The following is a 17,775-nucleotide window of genomic DNA, read 5'->3' as shown; positions in this document are numbered from 1 at the left end:
TTCCCTCTTATGACCTAGCTGTGGGATTCAAATACTGCTTCTTACTACTTTATTAATCCAAACCACCACAAGCCCTCTAAAATTAAGGGAAAGGAAATGGTGGTCTTGCCAACTCATACAGAAATACACAGATACACTTTAAAATGTCCAGTGTGTAGACACAAATCCTTTTTATTGTTTCTGGGAGGAGAGCACCCTCATCCCTTCTCCAGAAGCTGTCTAGGATTTAAGGCTAAGTGTTCACTAACACTATTCCTAAATGTCCATGACATCAATAACTGTGTGATATCAGTTCCAATAACACATGTAACCCTGATGGCAAAATATTTCATATGCAATCATGGCCCAATATATATGCAAGTATATAGTCACCAAAAACTTGCATATGAATATTCATGGTAGCATTATTTATAATTAAATAAGCTGTAAATAACTAAAATGGTAGTTGGCAGGAAAATGAGGAAAAACATTGCTGGCCTGTTCACAAGATCAAAACTTGTCTAGCAATAAAATTGAGTAGAGCAGGACTACATGCAAAGACATCTATGGATCTTTCAGATGAGCATGAAGTTGGATATAGGAAAACTACATTGTACTTCCATCTATATTCCATAAATTAGCCAAGACACTGTTAATCATTGGAGAAGAGGAAGAGAGAGTGATAAGAAGTGGGTTTGAAACAATGATAATGCTCTATTTTTTGAAATTTTGAGTACTGGTTTTAGGCATATATGTACTTTTTAGTAACTAAGAGAGCTTTATACCACTAAGATTTGTTGATTTTTATGTTAGTTATAAAGAAGGTGTTTTAAATAGCCTAGAAAGATTATTATACATTGGAGTAGAAGAAACAAGTTAGCAGGATTGTTTCAGAGATGGTTTTTGCCTAGGCATGAGATAAAAAGTTTGAGTTAAAGTAAACACAGGAAGACAGCAGGAAAGGGAGAAATGAGAGTCTAATGGAAGCTGCTTTAATTGCTTGTCACGAAAACAGAACGGGAATTATCACATCTAAAAAATCAGAAATATTCATAGGGGCTGCTTTTGTGATCAAGACAGTGACTAGCAGCCCGAATGTCAAGTCCAGGCAAATGGCAAGTCAATGTCAGCAAAATCTGCCAGAAAGCTGTCATGATCTAACTGCGGAGGAGTTCGGCCTCTGGGTAAGATATGAGCCCTGAAAGCATTAAAAATCCAGGTTCAGAAAGTAGAGCTAGAATACTGCTCTCAGTAGTCAACCGAGGCTAGCAACTTTTCATTTACTTTCGCATCAGACTTGAAGCTTGCTAGGAATGAGGATTAGTGTCCCCCATGACATTCTTACAAAGGTGCAAGTGCCTCGAATATAATGGGCATGTAATAAAAATGATAAGTGGCTCATCGATGAATAAATACATGTCTCAGAATGAGAAAGAAAAATACCTCATTTATTTCGACTGAAGTACAAGGAAAGGACTTAGTCAACTGCGCATGAAATAAGATCCCCCTTTTAGAACAAAGACAACTACGTGAGATGAAAAGTAATACAGTGTGGAGCAAGTAGTTCAAAATTGTGTGTGTCTTCTGGTTGATAGGGATGAGGTCAGATGATAAGTATTCTCTGAAATTTCAAGTCAGTTTTAATGGGATCAGTTCTGAATGTTACTTGACTGTAAGAAATGTAAATTATGCACAGAGGAAGTAAGATTTTAAATTCCCATGTTACAAACCATATGTGAATTATGATTTGGATGACACTTCAGATCAGGTCATGTAAAAAAAGTCCAAATGTAATCTTGATTTTAATTATTTATTAAAAATAAGAGGAATATTAAAATTTGAATAGATTGACCTTGCTTCTGGCTAGTATTCTTAAAGGGCATAGAATCATATTCAATAAAGAAGATTTTCAAAAGAACCTGTCAAAAGTTCACACATTACAGTAGTAAAATCCACATTTCTTCATTCAATTCTTATCTATAAAATGCTAGAAATTCTATATCCAAACTAAATTCTTTTGATATTTTAAAGCGTTAAAAGCAGAGGCAAGTTGAAACTTCCCCAGTACTAGGCAAGCCAGTTTTTTTTTCTTTTCAAATACTTCAAATCTGTGACATTCTGATTTTGAAAAGTTAAACAATGGAGAGGACTTTGACTGTATTAAGTGTTATCTACACAAGAAAGTGAAGTTTTGAAGGGTAATTCAAATGCAGAGCATCTACACATATTTCCTCTTTTCAATATATACTGATACTCTCTTGAATATAGAGCAGTATTTTCAATAAATGGTGCTTGATGATGAATGTGCTTTTAGCAAAAAGATATGGGTTAAGAAAAAAAGAAATTCCCTGGTAAAAATGGAATTCTACTATTATTAAGGTAAGAGAACAAAGAACTACATTTGTTCTTCTCAAATCCATTGGTGTATGGTTGGGTTTGAGACTGAGATCTGCATTCTAAGTATGCTCACGTGGTATCATTGCTGGGTTCTTCCTGTCCCATTGCACATTCTCTTCTTATTCTGGCTCAGTAAGCTAGATATTCAATTTTATTAATTGTGCTTAGTTGTATTGGGGTTTGTTCACTTATTTCAGTTAAGATTTATTTAAAGTTTGAAAGTTAATTTAGATCACATTGTGGAGTAGAAATTAAATTAACTAAACAGAAAAATGTGTAATTGATTTTAAATTCTATTATTCCATCCTATCTAAGTTTGTATTAGTTGGATTAAATGAATGTATGTCAGCTCCATAACTCTACAGAAATATTCTAATGTTTAATAACATAGAACACCTTTAGTAAAACTATGAAATATCTATTTTGGAAAAATATGTACAAATATTTCAAATATGTACAAATATTTGGCCATGTTTTGTTTTTAAAAATGTTATGAAGTTGATGTACAGAGGAGTTACAATGACATGATTCAGGTATAGTAATGAGTACATTTTCTTTTGAACAGTGTCACTTCCTCCCTCAATCGCTCCCAGTTTTCCCTTCCCATCTCCCTTCTCCCCAGAGTTTATTTCCAACAAAGTGTCCAGGAATAATCACTGCTGAATGGGTTCATCTTTTGTCCCAAAATTTCTTTACTTCCCCTTTCCTCCACAAATCAGAATCAAAAGCAGCTACAAAAGGGAATAGATCAATGAAAAAAAGGAAAGAATAAAAAAGAATCATAAATGATACAATAAAAACTCTCTTGCCTCCATTTTTCTTGGAGTTCATTTCAAAAGCATTCTTTTATATGATCTTATGTACATAGTTATTGAGCCCTTGGGATGCTCTCAAGAATATCCTACTTTGATGAAGTAACACCTATACTCCTGAAACTCTTCCGAGAAATAGAAGCAGAAGGAGAAATACCAAACTCATTTTATGAAGCTAATATTACTCCCATCTTCAAACCAGGGAAAGACCCAACAAAAAAAAACTATAGATCTATCTCTCTAATGAACACACACGCGAAACTCCTCCATAAAATATTAGCCAACAAAATCCAGAAACAAATTTAAAAAATTATACACTACGATTAAGTAGGCTTCACCCCACAATTGCAAGGCTGGTTTAACATTCACAAATCAATCAATGTAATACATCACATCAATAGAACTAAGGATAAGAATTATATGATAATTTCTCTGGATGTGGAGAAGGCATTTGACAAAATAGAACATCCAGTCATGTTGAAAGCATTGGAAAAATAGGAATAAGAGGTACATTCTTTAAAATAATAAAATCTGTATATGACAAACCTACAGCCAGTATTTTACTAAATGGTGAAAGACTGGAACCATTTACCTTAAAATCAGGAACTAGACAGGGATGCCCACTCTCTCCACTTCTCTTCAATATAGTGCTGGAACCCTTAGCCAGAGCAATAAGGCAAGAAAAGGACATCAAAGGGATCCACACAAAGAGAAGGCCAAATAAAAAAAAAGATCCCATTCGCAATAGCTCCCAAAAGAATAAAATACTTAGCAATTAACTTAACCAAAGATGTAAAGGAATTATTTAATGAAAACTATGAAAGCCTAACAAAAGAAATTAAAGAGGGCACTAGGAAATGGAAAGACATCCCATGCCCATGGCTAGGGAGAACCAACATAGTGAAAATCGCTACACTTTCAAAATTGATATACAAATTCAATACTATCCCCATCAAAATCCCAAAGACATTCTTTACTGAAATAGAAGATAAAATCAAAAGGTTCATATGGAACAAGAAAAGACCTAGAATAGCCATAACAATTCTAGACAAAAAGAGCAATGCTGGTGGTATTACAATACCAGACTTCAAGCTCTACTATAGAGCCATAATAACAAAAACAGCATGGTATAGGCAAAAAAATAGACCAAAAAGATCAATGGAACAGAATAGAAGATCCAGAAATAGAACCAAATACCTATAGTCAACTTGTATTTGACAAAGGAGCCAAGGATATACAGTGGAACAAACACAGCCTATTCAATTATTGGTGCTAGCAAAATTGGGCAGCCACATGCAGAAAACTAAAAATTGCCCTTAGCCTTTTGCCACTCACAAGCATTAACTCAAAGTGGATCAAAGACCTCAATGTCAGACCGGAAACCGTGAAACTGCTACACGATAGAGTAGGAGAGACACTGGAACTCATAGGCACAGGCAAAAGATTCCTGAACAGAATCCCAGGTTCACAACAGATTGTACAGAGACTCAATAAATGGGACTACCTAAAAATAAAACGTTTCTGCACAGATAAAATCATAGCCACAAAAGTAGAGAGATAGCCAACCAACTGGGAAAAGCTATTTACCAATAGTACATCAAATGCTTAATATCCAGTATCTACAGGGAACTCAAGAAACTAATCCCCACCAAACCCAACAAACCATTCACTAAATGGGCAAGGGAACTAAAGAGAGACTTATCAAAAGAAGAGGTTAAAATGGAAGAAAAGCATATGAGAAAATGTTCACTATCCATGGTCATAAAAGAAATGGAAATAAAAATAACCCTAAGATACTACCTTACCCCAACAAGAATGGCCAAGATTTTGATCTCAGACAATGACAGACATTGGTGGGGTTGTGGAGAAAAAGGAACCCTACTACACTGCTGGTGGGATTGTAAACTAGTTCAGCCACTCTGGAAAGCAGTGTGGAGGTTTCTTAAAGAACTGAAAATTGAATGAAGAGGAAAATGTTATTGGAACTTGTTTAATTCTGCCTAGAAACTGAATATAAATTTAAAAAAAGATGGTGGTATAGTGAGGAGGTGTCAATTCCTTAAGGGAGAGATATTTCACAGGAAATAACAGATAATAAGACATGAACAAGCATCCATAAGCACACTGTCTGACATGTCAGTTTGAGTAGAATATGTTGGTTTGGCTGTAATGGAGATATCTACATTCTGAAAACATCTTCTTTTCCCATATATTTTTATTGTACTTAATAGAAGAGTTACATTATATTCATCAGATAGAGGGTACATTACATTGATACCCTTTCTCATGTCTTGGTTTCCATTTCCCTCCCTCCACACCCGTGAAAATATCTTTTATATAACAAATTCCTCCATCAAACACTTCCTAAAACAGTTCAACTGTATTGATGAAATAAAATACTAACTTAAAATAAAAATACTATATTATCTGATTTAATCAATAAGGAGTTTGTGTAACCTAAGGTTCTCTTCTTATCAAACATCTTAAAATTTATCATTTTGGATTTACTATCATATTACAATCTAAGGTCTTACTGTATACTAAGAAATACTGCAGAACAATCACATAAATTAATTTTCATCTACAATAAACTGTTGGGTTAAACTGTTGTTTTGATTTTCTGTGATAGAATAGTAGGCTTTTTTTAATGATCTTTGGAAACTGTCAACTCATTTAGTGACTTTTACTTTTATCTCAGACTTCAGGCAATTCTTGAAATGTAGTCAACTTCCATACAGCACCTTATTGAAATCTAACCTTCTCTGCACACAAGCAAAATCATCATAAATTCCTTTTATTTAGTATATATTGATTTTGTAGTCTTGGAAATTCTGGTGGCAAATTTTAGATTATTGTGAAGTATCAAGTGTGTGTTTTTTGTTGGGAGAAAGACCATTTATACATAGCAAAGAAATATTTTAAATAATGTGTTTGTAAAATATTGGATTTGGTATTAACAAATGTGAAAATTCATGGTCCACTTAGGTATTTCAATTGATATTTGTTCAGGAAAGTTATTAAAAGCAAAAATGATACCAATTGAATTGGTGTCCAAAATCCATTATGAGACTGGGGAATTATAAGACTCATAATAATAATGTTTTATTTATTTTTAAAATTCTTCTTTATTGTAATTAATAGAAGGGTTATAGTTATAGTCACCAGATAGAAGGTGCATTACTTCACACCATTACTTCACACACATTGATACCCCTTCTCATGTTTTTGTCCCCATTTCCCTCCCCCATCCCTCCTCTCATCTTGTTTTCCCCCTTCCCTATCCTATTTCAAATAAACAAATAAACATATACAATATACCAGATTACAAGGAAAGATACTACAGCAAAATGAGAATAACCAAGGGAAAACAAAAGAGATGAGAAATAACATAGTACATTAAGAACAACAATCACACATTATATGGCTCTTGTTTTCATATCATTGAGGTCCTTTCACTAAGTCTCATCATATATGGCCTTATGCATCTCGGTTTTGAGCTATTATAATCCTCTGCTAGGAGAGTCCAAGTTTGGTATTATTACAAACGAGGAAAACAGCTGAGCCTATGTTCTTTTGGGTCTGGCTTATTTCACTTAATATGATTTTTCCAAATCTTTCCATTTCCTTACAAATGTCATTCCTTCTGATGGCAACATAGAAATCCACTGTGTGTAAATACCACATCTTGTTGATCCAGTCATCTACTTAGGGGTATCTGGGTTGGTTCCATATCTTTGCTATGGTAAATAGTCTGCAATGAACATCACTGTGCTAGTGGATTTAGTATATCCTTGTTTCTGGACAATTGGGTAAATGCCAAGAAGTGGAATTGCTGGGTCATAAGGGATCTCTATGGTTAGTCCTTTAAGGAATGGCCATACTGCTTTCCATAGTGGTTGAATGAGTTTACACTCCCACCAACAGTGTAGTAGTGATCCCTCCTGGCCACATACCAGTCAGCATCTGTTGTTATTAGATTTCTTGAGCATGGCCATTCTAACTAGAGTGAGGTGGACTCTTAGAGTTGATTTGATTTGCATTTCTTTTATGGCCACAGGCGTCGAGCATTTCTTTATGTGTCGATAGGCCATTCTTATTTCTTTTTCAGAGTAGTCTGTCTCTAAGTCTTTGGCCCATCTTTTAATGAGATAGTTGTTTGTTTGAAGATTTGTTTTGGAGAGAGTCAATTTTTTTAGCTGTAGATATATTTTAGATATGAGGCCTTTGTCTGTTGTATGGTTAGTGAAGATCTTCTCCCACTCGGTGGACTTTCTGTTTAGCTTGCTATCAATGTCCTTTTCCATACAGAAGCTCTGCGGTTTAATGCAGTACCATTTGTCCAAACTATCTTTAATTGTTGTGTTTCTGGGTCTTTATTAATAAATTTTCAGCTTGTGCAAAAGAGACCTAGTGTGTCTTTGATTTCTTCTTGTAAAATTTTCAATGTATCTGCTTTTACCTCAAGGTCTTTGATGTGAGGTCTCATTTATCATGAGCTTTTAGATAATTACACATTCTTTAATATTTACCAAATATTTTAGGAGCCTATTACAAATAGAAAATGCTGATAGAAATGAGGGAGATATGACTTTTCATTATATTTCTGCCCATCCAGATCTAATTTCAAAGCTGCCATATTCAAGAGTTCCATCTTGTGCAGAGTGAGTGGTTAACGTTCATTTGGGACATCTTTCAGGGGCCATTCCTACTGTAAGACAGAATGAACTTTTGTCTTACTACTGTCTAGTAATTTCTCCTTTGGCTCAATTCTGTTTCTTCATTCTGGTATTTCACTAGTCACAAGTGCACTTTCCAATAAGATTGCTGGATGCAAAACTCCAAAAAGTAGTGTTGTTTGGGGAATCTAACATAAGCCATGTACTTTCATTTTTTCAAAACATTTTTATTTTCCCAATTTATCTCCAAAATTGGTTCCCATAGGTGTATTTGGATTCCTTCCATGAACATTTCATTTTCAATTGTCTACTTTCTAGCCTTCTTCATCTCTCTTCTCTTTATTTTCTCTATAATGGTTCCAACATACCTGGACTTACAACTTGACACCTCAGTGATGAAAGAGGGGAATAGCTAAGGCCTTTGCTAAAAGCATTCTTTTATAGCCTTGTGATATTGCATTAGGTTAAGATACATTTTAGGGCAGTGTTACATTGATTTCTATACTCCAGAGAGGGTTCATGGAGGAAAATCCTATTGAAGGTGTGGATTCCAAAGAAACCAACAGAAAACAAAAATACCTCAAAATCTGAAATATCCTTTGCAATGTTTTCTAAATTACCCTTTTAACTTATATTAATAAGTAGATATTCTGTTGTAGAAACAATTTTCTCTCCTGATTATCCAATACAAAATTAGTTTTTTTCATATATTTTTTATTATAATTAATAGAAGGGTTATATTTTATTCACCAGATAGAAGGTGCATTACTTCACAAACATTGATCCCCTTTCTCATGTCTTGGCCCCCATTTCCCTCCCCCGTCCCCCACCCCTCATCTTGTTTTCCCCCTTCCCTGTCCAATTTCAAATAACCAAATAAGCATATATACAATATATCAGATAACAAGGTGAAATACTGTAACAATATGAGATAGCCAAGGGACAGCAAAAGAGATGAGAGATAATTATGTGAATTTTGTGTCTATATCCTGGAGGTCCTGTCATTTAGTGTCATACTATATGGGCTTATGTATCTAGGTTTTGTTCTATTGTAAATCTCTGCTAGGAGAGCCCAAGGTTTCTACTGATTATGACAGATGAGGGAAACCATTGAGACTATGTTCCTTGAGTCTGGCTTAGTTCACTTACTATGATTTTTTTCTAAGTCTTTCCATTTCTTACAAATGGTGCAATGTCATTCTTTCTGACAGCAGCATAGAATTCCATGAGTTTTATACAATCAGTCAAGTCATGTATATAAATATCTTCTAATTTCAACATATATTTCCATATATGTATATAGACACACACAGACACACACAGACACACACAGACACACACACACACACACATACACACACACACACACACACACACACACAGAGTTTTACCTCTATATGTTGCTGTTTTCTCAGCAGAGACAATACTATTTGATTTCATCATATATGTTCACTTGTTTGATTCAGTCAAGGATGGTGAATGAAGAATGTTGAAGGTTAATTGATTTGTGAAGCACATCAACATGAGTTGATGGAAGCAAGTTAGAAACATACATAAAATAAAATGATGATTCTCTAAATACTAGCATCAAAGAATAGTACGTAGTGAACAGTTTTTGAATGTTATTTTCCACTGTGCTGGCTGTGTCATGTCACATTCCGCACCCCATGGAGCAGATTTGAGGTGGAGCATTCCTGACTTCAAAGGCAGCTTTGTTCTGGGAAAGGCCTTATACAGCAGAGAAGGAGAAATTCCCTTTGCTTCTGCATCACAGATCTGTTATTGTTCTCTTTGTTACAAAGATGAGATGCTATAAAGACACATTCTTGGTGTCTTTGGCTAAGTTTGCTTCTCTGTGCCTTAGTTTTATTTTTTATGTAATGAAAAATTTAAACTAGTTTCCTGAAAGTCATTTAATTTCAAGTTCTAAAACACAATCATACGTGCGCGTGCGCACACACACACACACACACACACACACACACCACTATGAGAAAGTATTTATGAACTTCTTTCCCTTCTTCCTGCAACTTCATATGTAACCAATGAATGTTAACTTCTGTTATTACTATGGATTAAAGAAGGTTTGAAGGGGAAAACTGATCTAAAGCTGATTTGAAGAGTCACATCATTAAAATAAAGAAGAAAATTTTTTGAGCTGTTGATATATTTTAGATATGAGGACTTTGTCCGCTGTATGGTTGCCTCATATCTAAAATATATCAACAACTCAAAAAATTGAATCACTCCAAAACTAATCTCCAAAGTAACAACCATCCCATTAAAAAATGGGCTAAAGACTTAAAGAGAGTCTTCTCTGAAGAAGAAATAAAAATGGCCCATAGACACATGAAGAAATGCTCAACATCTCTGGTCATAAAAGAAATGCAAATCAAAACAACTCTAAGATTCCACCTCACTCCAGTTAGAATGGCCAGGATTAGGAAAACTAATAACAACAGATGCTGGAGGGGATGTGGCCAGGAGGGATCACTACTACACTGTTGGTGGGAGGGCAAACTCGTTCAACCACTATGGAAAGCAGTGTGGCAGTGCCTCAAAAGGCTAAACATAGAGCTTCCCTATGACCCAGCAATTCCACTACTTGGCATTTACCCAACCATCCAGAAACTAGGCCATACTAAATCCACTAGCACAACAATGTTCATTGCAGCATTATTTACCATAGCAAAGATATGGAACCAACCTAGATGTCCCTCAGTTGATGAATGGATCAACAAGATGTGGTATTTGTACACAATGGAATTCTATGCTGCTGTCAGAAAAAAATGACATCGCCCCATTTATAAAGAAATGGAAAGACAGAAAAAAAATCACATTAAGTGAAGTAAGCCAGACTCAAAGGAACTTAGGCTCAATGGTTTCCTTCATTTGTCATAATCAGTAGAAACCTTGGGCTCTACTAGCAGAGATTTGCAATAGAGCAAAACCTTGATACATAAGGCTATATAGTATTAAGCTAATTGAAAGGACCTCTAGGATATTGAAACAAAAGCCATATAATGAATGATTTTTGTCCTTAATGTACTATGTTATCTCTCATCTCTTTTGCTATCCCTTGGTTATCTCATATTGTTACAGTATCTCACTTTGTTATCTGATATATTGGATATATTTGTATTTGGTTATTTGAAATTGAATAGGGAAGGGGGGAAAACCAAGATGGGGGATGCGGGGGAGGGTGACATGTGAAAGGGTATCAATGTATGTGAATTAATGCACCTTCTATCTGGCAAATATCACATAACCCTTTTAATAATTACAATAAAAATATTAAAAAATAAAATAAAGAAGAAAATTATTGGATTGCTATACTTTTAAATATAAAATCCATACTTTTAAATTTTTATGAAAAAAAATTTAACATGTAGCCAGGCATGGTGGCTCACACCTTTAATTCTAGCTACTCAGGAGGCTGAGATCTGAGGACCAAGATTCAAAGCCAACCCAGGAAGAAAATGACTTGAGACTCTTATCTCCAATTAACCTCTAGAAAACTGAAAGTGGAGCTTGGCTCAAGGGTAGGGTGGTAGCCTGGAGCTGAAGAGCTCAGGGACAGCACCCAGGCCCAGGTGTACGGTGGTAGCCTTGAGCTGAAGAGCTCAAGTGCCCAGGCAGAGTTTAAGCCCCATGACCTCCCACACACAAATTTAAACATGTAATTTGAGATTTCACATTTAAATATATGCATATTTAATATATTTTATTATATGCTCATGTATTCATTTCCATCTTTCATATTTTTAGGAAAAAAATTTAGGAACTTAGGGATCCAAATATTTGGATATTACATAATGTCATTCCACCAAAATTTTCTAAAGACTCCTAAACATTATTATTTAATCAGTGCTCACAACTACCCTGTGGAGCTTGAGTTCAAAATGAAACTAAATCTAATGTAGATGAACAACTTCTATTTATTTTTTATGTAGTAGCCCGCTCCTATCACAGAGCCTCCAGGAACGTACACACACCACACAGATTTAATTGACTGCCAGATCATTTGTCTCATGATCTATTACCCACGCTGCTGATGCTCTAGTATCAGTCAGAAAGTGACTGATTAACCAGATGGGCCTTTTTCAAAGTCCCCTGCAGGCCAACAAATCACAGACTTTTCAATCAGGAAAGAGAATCAATTTCGAAGAATGGGCATTTGAGGAAAAAAGAAGTCTGTCCTAGATTTTAACTTCCTGCTCTCAGGAAGGTATAGAATCTCTTACTATCAGCCTGTTGAAAGCGTCATGACCCAAGAGGGGATTAAAAAAAAAAGTATGATTTAAAATATTTATACTAAATGGGTTTAAAGAGCCAAACTAATAGCATGGATTGAAATTGAAAAAGTATGACAGGTATAAGAGAACTTGAAAAACATAAAAGACAGGGTATCATCTTATTTTAGCTGAAATTCAGATTTGAGAAAACATAATCTGCAACAGTTGACCTGGGTCTTATTGTGTTCCAGACACTAACAATGACACATACGCAAAAACTATTCTCTGTAATTGAATATACAGTATTATCCTATCCTCACATGTCTTAAAGAATCATAATGTTTTACTTTTGAGAAACTGTGACTAAGTAACATGATCTAACTGATCAAAGTTCCCATATGCCAGCACCAGGATTCACCCTGGTCTATCTTCTGATAAAAGATGTTGTTTGATCAATATTGCTTCTCTTATATGCTTTCTCTTTCATTTTTTAAAAGTTTTCTTTTTCATATGTTTATTTCTTATTTTGCCACACCTGAGGCTTGACCTAGGGGACCTGGCACTATCCTTGAGCTTTCTCAAGGTTAGCACTCTACCAGTTGAGCCACAGCACCACTTCCAGTATTTTTATGTTTATGTGGTACTGAGGAATTGAACCTCGGGCTGTGTGCATGCTAGATAAGCACTCTACCACTACAATACACTCCCATCCCTAAAATTTTATTCTTAGCAAGGATTTATTTACCTATACTAAGCTTAAATTAGGGATTAACAGAAAGAGAAAAAAAACATACAGGAAGAATAGACTCCTCTTTCCTCCTTCTCTCAGGGAATTGATTATTTGTGGTTCTCTAACTAGATTGGCCAGGAGCACTAATGTCTCACAGAGTTTGCTTTAATTACAGAACACATTACAACCAAAATATATATCATTTCTTTAAGTTACAAGCTATAACATGTATTTATAAAGTGGTTAGAATGCTTAATTTATTCTAGATAAGATTCTCTTTAATTGCTCTGCAATATAAAATTTTTCTACCTGGTACTTTTTCTTCTAGAAACTTAATAAAATCCAGTCATTTTGCTAGGTCTTAGCACACTAACACTAGTGTATTGAAACAATGTCCTATGCTTCTGCTACATGGAGGTATTATTTCATCTCTGTGAATGCCTTGTCTTTAGGATGGATTTTTAATATGTATCCTTCTGCAGTTATTCCATGAACATCTGCTTCCTGCTTATTCTGCTAGTTAAATATTGCTGTGAAACCACATTCCCACAAACTTGTTGGCTTAGAATTATAGGTTGAGGCTCAGTGGTCCTGCTTGTGATGTCAGCTACTCTAAAGTCAAGGGATCATAGTTGCAGGCATGCCCAGTGAAAAAGTAAGCAAGACCACATCTCAATCAATGAGCTGAGTGTGTTGGTGCCAATGTGAGATTCAAGCTATGGGAGTCACCTAAATTAGAGGAGTGATTTCAGGTTGGCTGATCCAAACTGAACGAATGTGAAAATGCTAGAGATGTGTCTTAATTGGTGGGGCACCTCTCTAGCAAGCATTCAATCCTAAGTACTGCCAGAGAAAGAAAAAGTGTGTGTGTGTGTGTGTGTGTGTGTGAGAGAGAGAGAGAGAGAGAGAGAGAGAGAGAGAGAGAGAGAGAGAGAGAGAGAGAGAGAGAGAGAGAGAGGAGAGAGAGAGAGAGAGGAGAGAGAGAGAGAGAGAGAGAGAGAGAGAGAGAGAGAGAGAGAGAGAGAGAGAGAGAGAGAGAGAGAGAGAGGAGTGGGGGAGTGGGAAGGAAGGGAGAGAAAGAAAAAAACTGGGAGAAACTTCAAAGCTAGTCTAATTGTTGGCGACTACTTTGGAAATCATAAAATACTATAATAATAGATTGTAACATCCCTGTTAAAATGACCTATTTCTCTTTTCATCTCAGTATATTTACAAAAAAACAAATTATATCTCATAGTAATTTTTTTTGTGTCTAGGATCAAAGGGAGCTGGCCAATGAGAGGGAATTGGCTGGAAATGATGGAAGAAAGGCTAAGTGAGATACAAGTTGCTGAGCATGCTTTCCAGGTGGATTAAGAGCTATGCCTGTATGGTAATGTTAAAATGAAACTCCCTTTTACAACTAATGTATGCAAAATAATCTATTTTAAAAAATGTAATGCACTTAATTGACCCAAGGTCAAAATATTTTGGAAATTAATTAAATTTGGTCTAAACTGTTCAAGGTAAAAAAAAAATCCTTTCAAACAATTTTTCAATGACCTCATTTTTACAGATTAATTTCTTTGAGTCTTCAAGGATATTCATTATAATATACATCCTTCTATTCCTACTTAAATGTTTGGAAAGAATAATGCCTTGGAGGTTAGCTATTTATGACTGGGAAAAAATAGTTCTGTTTCTTGATATTGATATTCACTTTGGTCTCCAGTACTTAGCAGCCTGCTGGCCCTGTGGACTGTCAGGCACCTGCTGGACTCACCATACCAATACACATTTAACAAGGTCACTATTAGGATTCTTTTCATCAACCCCTCCTCCTGCATACATCCTCCTTTGGCCTCAGTGTGTAAATGTCTAGAGCCCTATATGGGTCCCTGTATGTGTGTGGGGGGGCAATGTGGTTCAATAGCTATGTGCATATGCTCACATAAAATAATAGTTTATGAAATGAACTTCAAGAAAAGGAAACAACAGATACTTTTAGTTGTCATTGTTGCTGTTTTTGTTTTATTTTCTTGTTAGTTTGGGAGGGTAAGGGGTGCACAGAAAAGTGGTACCAAGTGTGAACAAATACCACAGTGGTACTCACTAGATCAGATGTGGAGAATTGACTGTACATCTGTGGATGGGGACAGGAGGGAAAAACTGGGTGAGAGTAAGTGAAGAGAAGACATGGCTCAACAAGAACTGTGCTTATTTCCTGATGAATGTTATTGTAACTCCCCTGTCTGTCAACTCTACAATAACAATAAGGAATGCTTCCTTCCATCTACCATCATAGTTTGGAACAATACATTTGCTGAGAGTTTATGGGTTTATGTTAGATTATGATAAGGTGAGAAAAAAATAAGTTAATCTTAAGAGAAGTATCATTTTCTGTTAAGGATTTTCTAGACTTTGGTATAAGGATATTTCTTTTATGAAATGATGTGAACAAATGGCTACTGATACTGTCCATGTGCACATGTGTGTTTGTTTATTTTCAAATTAAAATTGATAAAAGTAACCTGCAACTGTGATTAAATTACTGATCCATAAAATCGAAGTATAGGCAAATGGCACTGGGTTGCCGCTGCCATTGCTTCCATCGTCCCAGCCCCTCAGGTCTCAGCAAGGCTGGGTGAAGCTCTAGGATGGGAGACAAGCCATTTTGGGAGAAGACTGGATCCATGCAACATTACTACCAGTTACTTGATAATGAAAGAGCCCAACTAGGCACAATTTATATTGATGCATTATGCCTTTCGTGGGAAGGACAGCAGTTTCAGGGAAAAGCTGCCATTGTGGAGAAGTTGTTTAGCCTTCCATTCCAGAAAATCCAGCGCAGGACCATCAGCCCACGACAGATATCGTCAGTTTGGTTGTGGGTCAGCTCACGGCTGACGCTATCGTGGAGTTCCACCAGATGTTTCTACTGAAGAATATCAAGAATGCTTTGGTTTGCACCCATGACATGTTCAGGCTTGTCCTGCACAACTTTGAATGACCTCCTCCTGACCACTTGCTCAAGCGCTCTTTCCTCATCCCTCCTTTTCCTGATACTATCACACTCCTTCAGATGCTGCAAATATCATACACAAATAAGTATGGCCTAGGTGGAAATAGGTGCCGCCGTGCTCTACCCCCACCGAGGAGTTGTGCATGAAGTCTGGATGTCAGATTAGTGCATCTGACAAAAGTTCATGTTGTGCCAGTGCATGCCTTGGAAAGACTTAAGTAATGCAAAAGGTTGTCTTTTTTTTTTTAACTTACTGACAAGATGATCTAGAAGTGAAGGAGAAAGCATCTGCCTCCTTACTCACATAATGATTTGTTCAGATGTTTCAAATGCCTCATGATATAATAAAACCACAAAAGTTAAAAAAATGAAATATAGTCTATATAGATGATGAAAAGCAACAGGTAAAGTGGATGGAAGAGGAGAAAGGAGGGAAGGAACAGAGAGGAACTGTTCATTACTCAAAGATAGTATTTTCTTCACTTCCCACCCCTAGGCTAAGTTCTTTATAAATGTCACACAGACATGGATTGGCAGACAATCACAATGTCGTTTGGTTTAGTAATGTTCACAAAAGCCAGAGGGCTCATGCATTGCTAGGAATGATGTTGTTAGGTCCTAGGTTTTCACGGACAAGAAATTTCACATGAACATATCTACCAACTATCCCCTTTAGTTCTTAAAAGTAGGAGCTCCTGTTAGAATGAATACCTTTTGATTCCAAGGTGACTCCATTTCTGTTATTCATTAATATCAAAACATTAAATACTTTAAATTGAAAACCGTGCAAGTGTGTAACACTTCTTCACAAGTACACTTTGAAAGAAATATCAAGGGGAGGTGAAAGGTTAGGAGGTCCTTGAAAATGAAAATCATAACATTCATGAATTCTTTGAATAAAGTAGTGACATTTAGGGTAGCTAAATTAACATTTTAATTTTTCTGAAGCAGCTCAACGATTCGAGAGGCAAACTCTTGGGCTATTTTCCATTTTTCAGAAAACCCCATTGTTTTTCATGCAAATGTACACTGTGCATTCATTAATTAAAGGTTATACTATAAAAGAGTCTTTTCTAATTTACTAAAGATCAAACCTTTTAATCATTAGGACAAGCATGCAATTTGGTAAATAAAAAATGCTATGGATCAAATACCCCAAAATTCAAGTCTGGAAAATTACTCTTATATGATTTCTCTACTGTAATAGTTAATGTTCCTTACTTTTCTTTTAAAATTGAAAGTAAAATATAAACATGTGAGTAAATGAATACTTGAATTTTTTCACCTCTTATAATTAATAATGTGATGGGATTTTAAATGTTAAGGAAATAACAATTTACCATCAACAGGGATGAGAGAATTTTGTTTATTATTTTAGTATGATTCAATTTATGAAAATGTGCTTCATTGATCTTTGCAAAAGAACTTTAATTGGAAATGAATATCACAATCTATTTGCCACATTAATAAGTCCAAAGTTGTTTCAGTTCATTAAGTACTATACCTGCTATTTAACTTTTCATGCTACAGAAAAAAAAAAAACTTAAAATACATTTGGGTTTGAGTGTTGTAGGAGCTCAAAACAAACAGTAGTCTGAGGTATATATTTTGCTACTGAGCTATTTATTCCTTATTTGGAATAAATATATACTTTACTATCCACTATACAGTTACAAATTATTTTCTTATGTAAATAGTAAATAATATATTTTTAAATCTCACATTTATGAGATTTAAAATTAGCAAAGTGGCTTCTTTTCTCCTTAATAACAGGAAACATCTTTTTAAAAGTAATCTGAAGCACAATGGGATAGGGAGAAGGAAAGAGCACAGGAGAAACATAGCTATTTATATTAGGATAAAAACAAAATGGTGGATCTCAAATAATTACCCTCAACTGCATCAGTACTTCCATATATACTCATGGTAGAATAAACAACAAAGC

General features: G+C 35.4%; 1 protein-coding gene and 1 pseudogene across 3 annotated transcripts in view; one reads left to right on the top strand and one right to left on the bottom strand.

Annotated features, from left to right (window-relative positions):
* Positions 1-17,775, bottom strand: part of Spag16 (sperm associated antigen 16) — a 732,786-nt gene that overhangs the window by 53,555 nt on the left and 661,456 nt on the right. The gene's annotated exons all lie outside the window — the stretch shown is intronic.
* On the top strand, positions 15,466-15,818 carry LOC150048733 (nuclear transport factor 2 pseudogene; annotated as a pseudogene).

This window comes from Megascapheus bottae, chromosome 21 (assembly GCF_031878675.1).
Source record: "Megascapheus bottae isolate mThoBot1 chromosome 21, mThoBot2.hap1, whole genome shotgun sequence".
Lineage (NCBI taxonomy): Eukaryota > Metazoa > Chordata > Mammalia > Rodentia > Geomyidae > Megascapheus > Megascapheus bottae.
The sequence above is the reverse complement of the archived record's forward strand: the minus strand, read 5'-3'. Positions and strand labels throughout refer to the sequence as shown.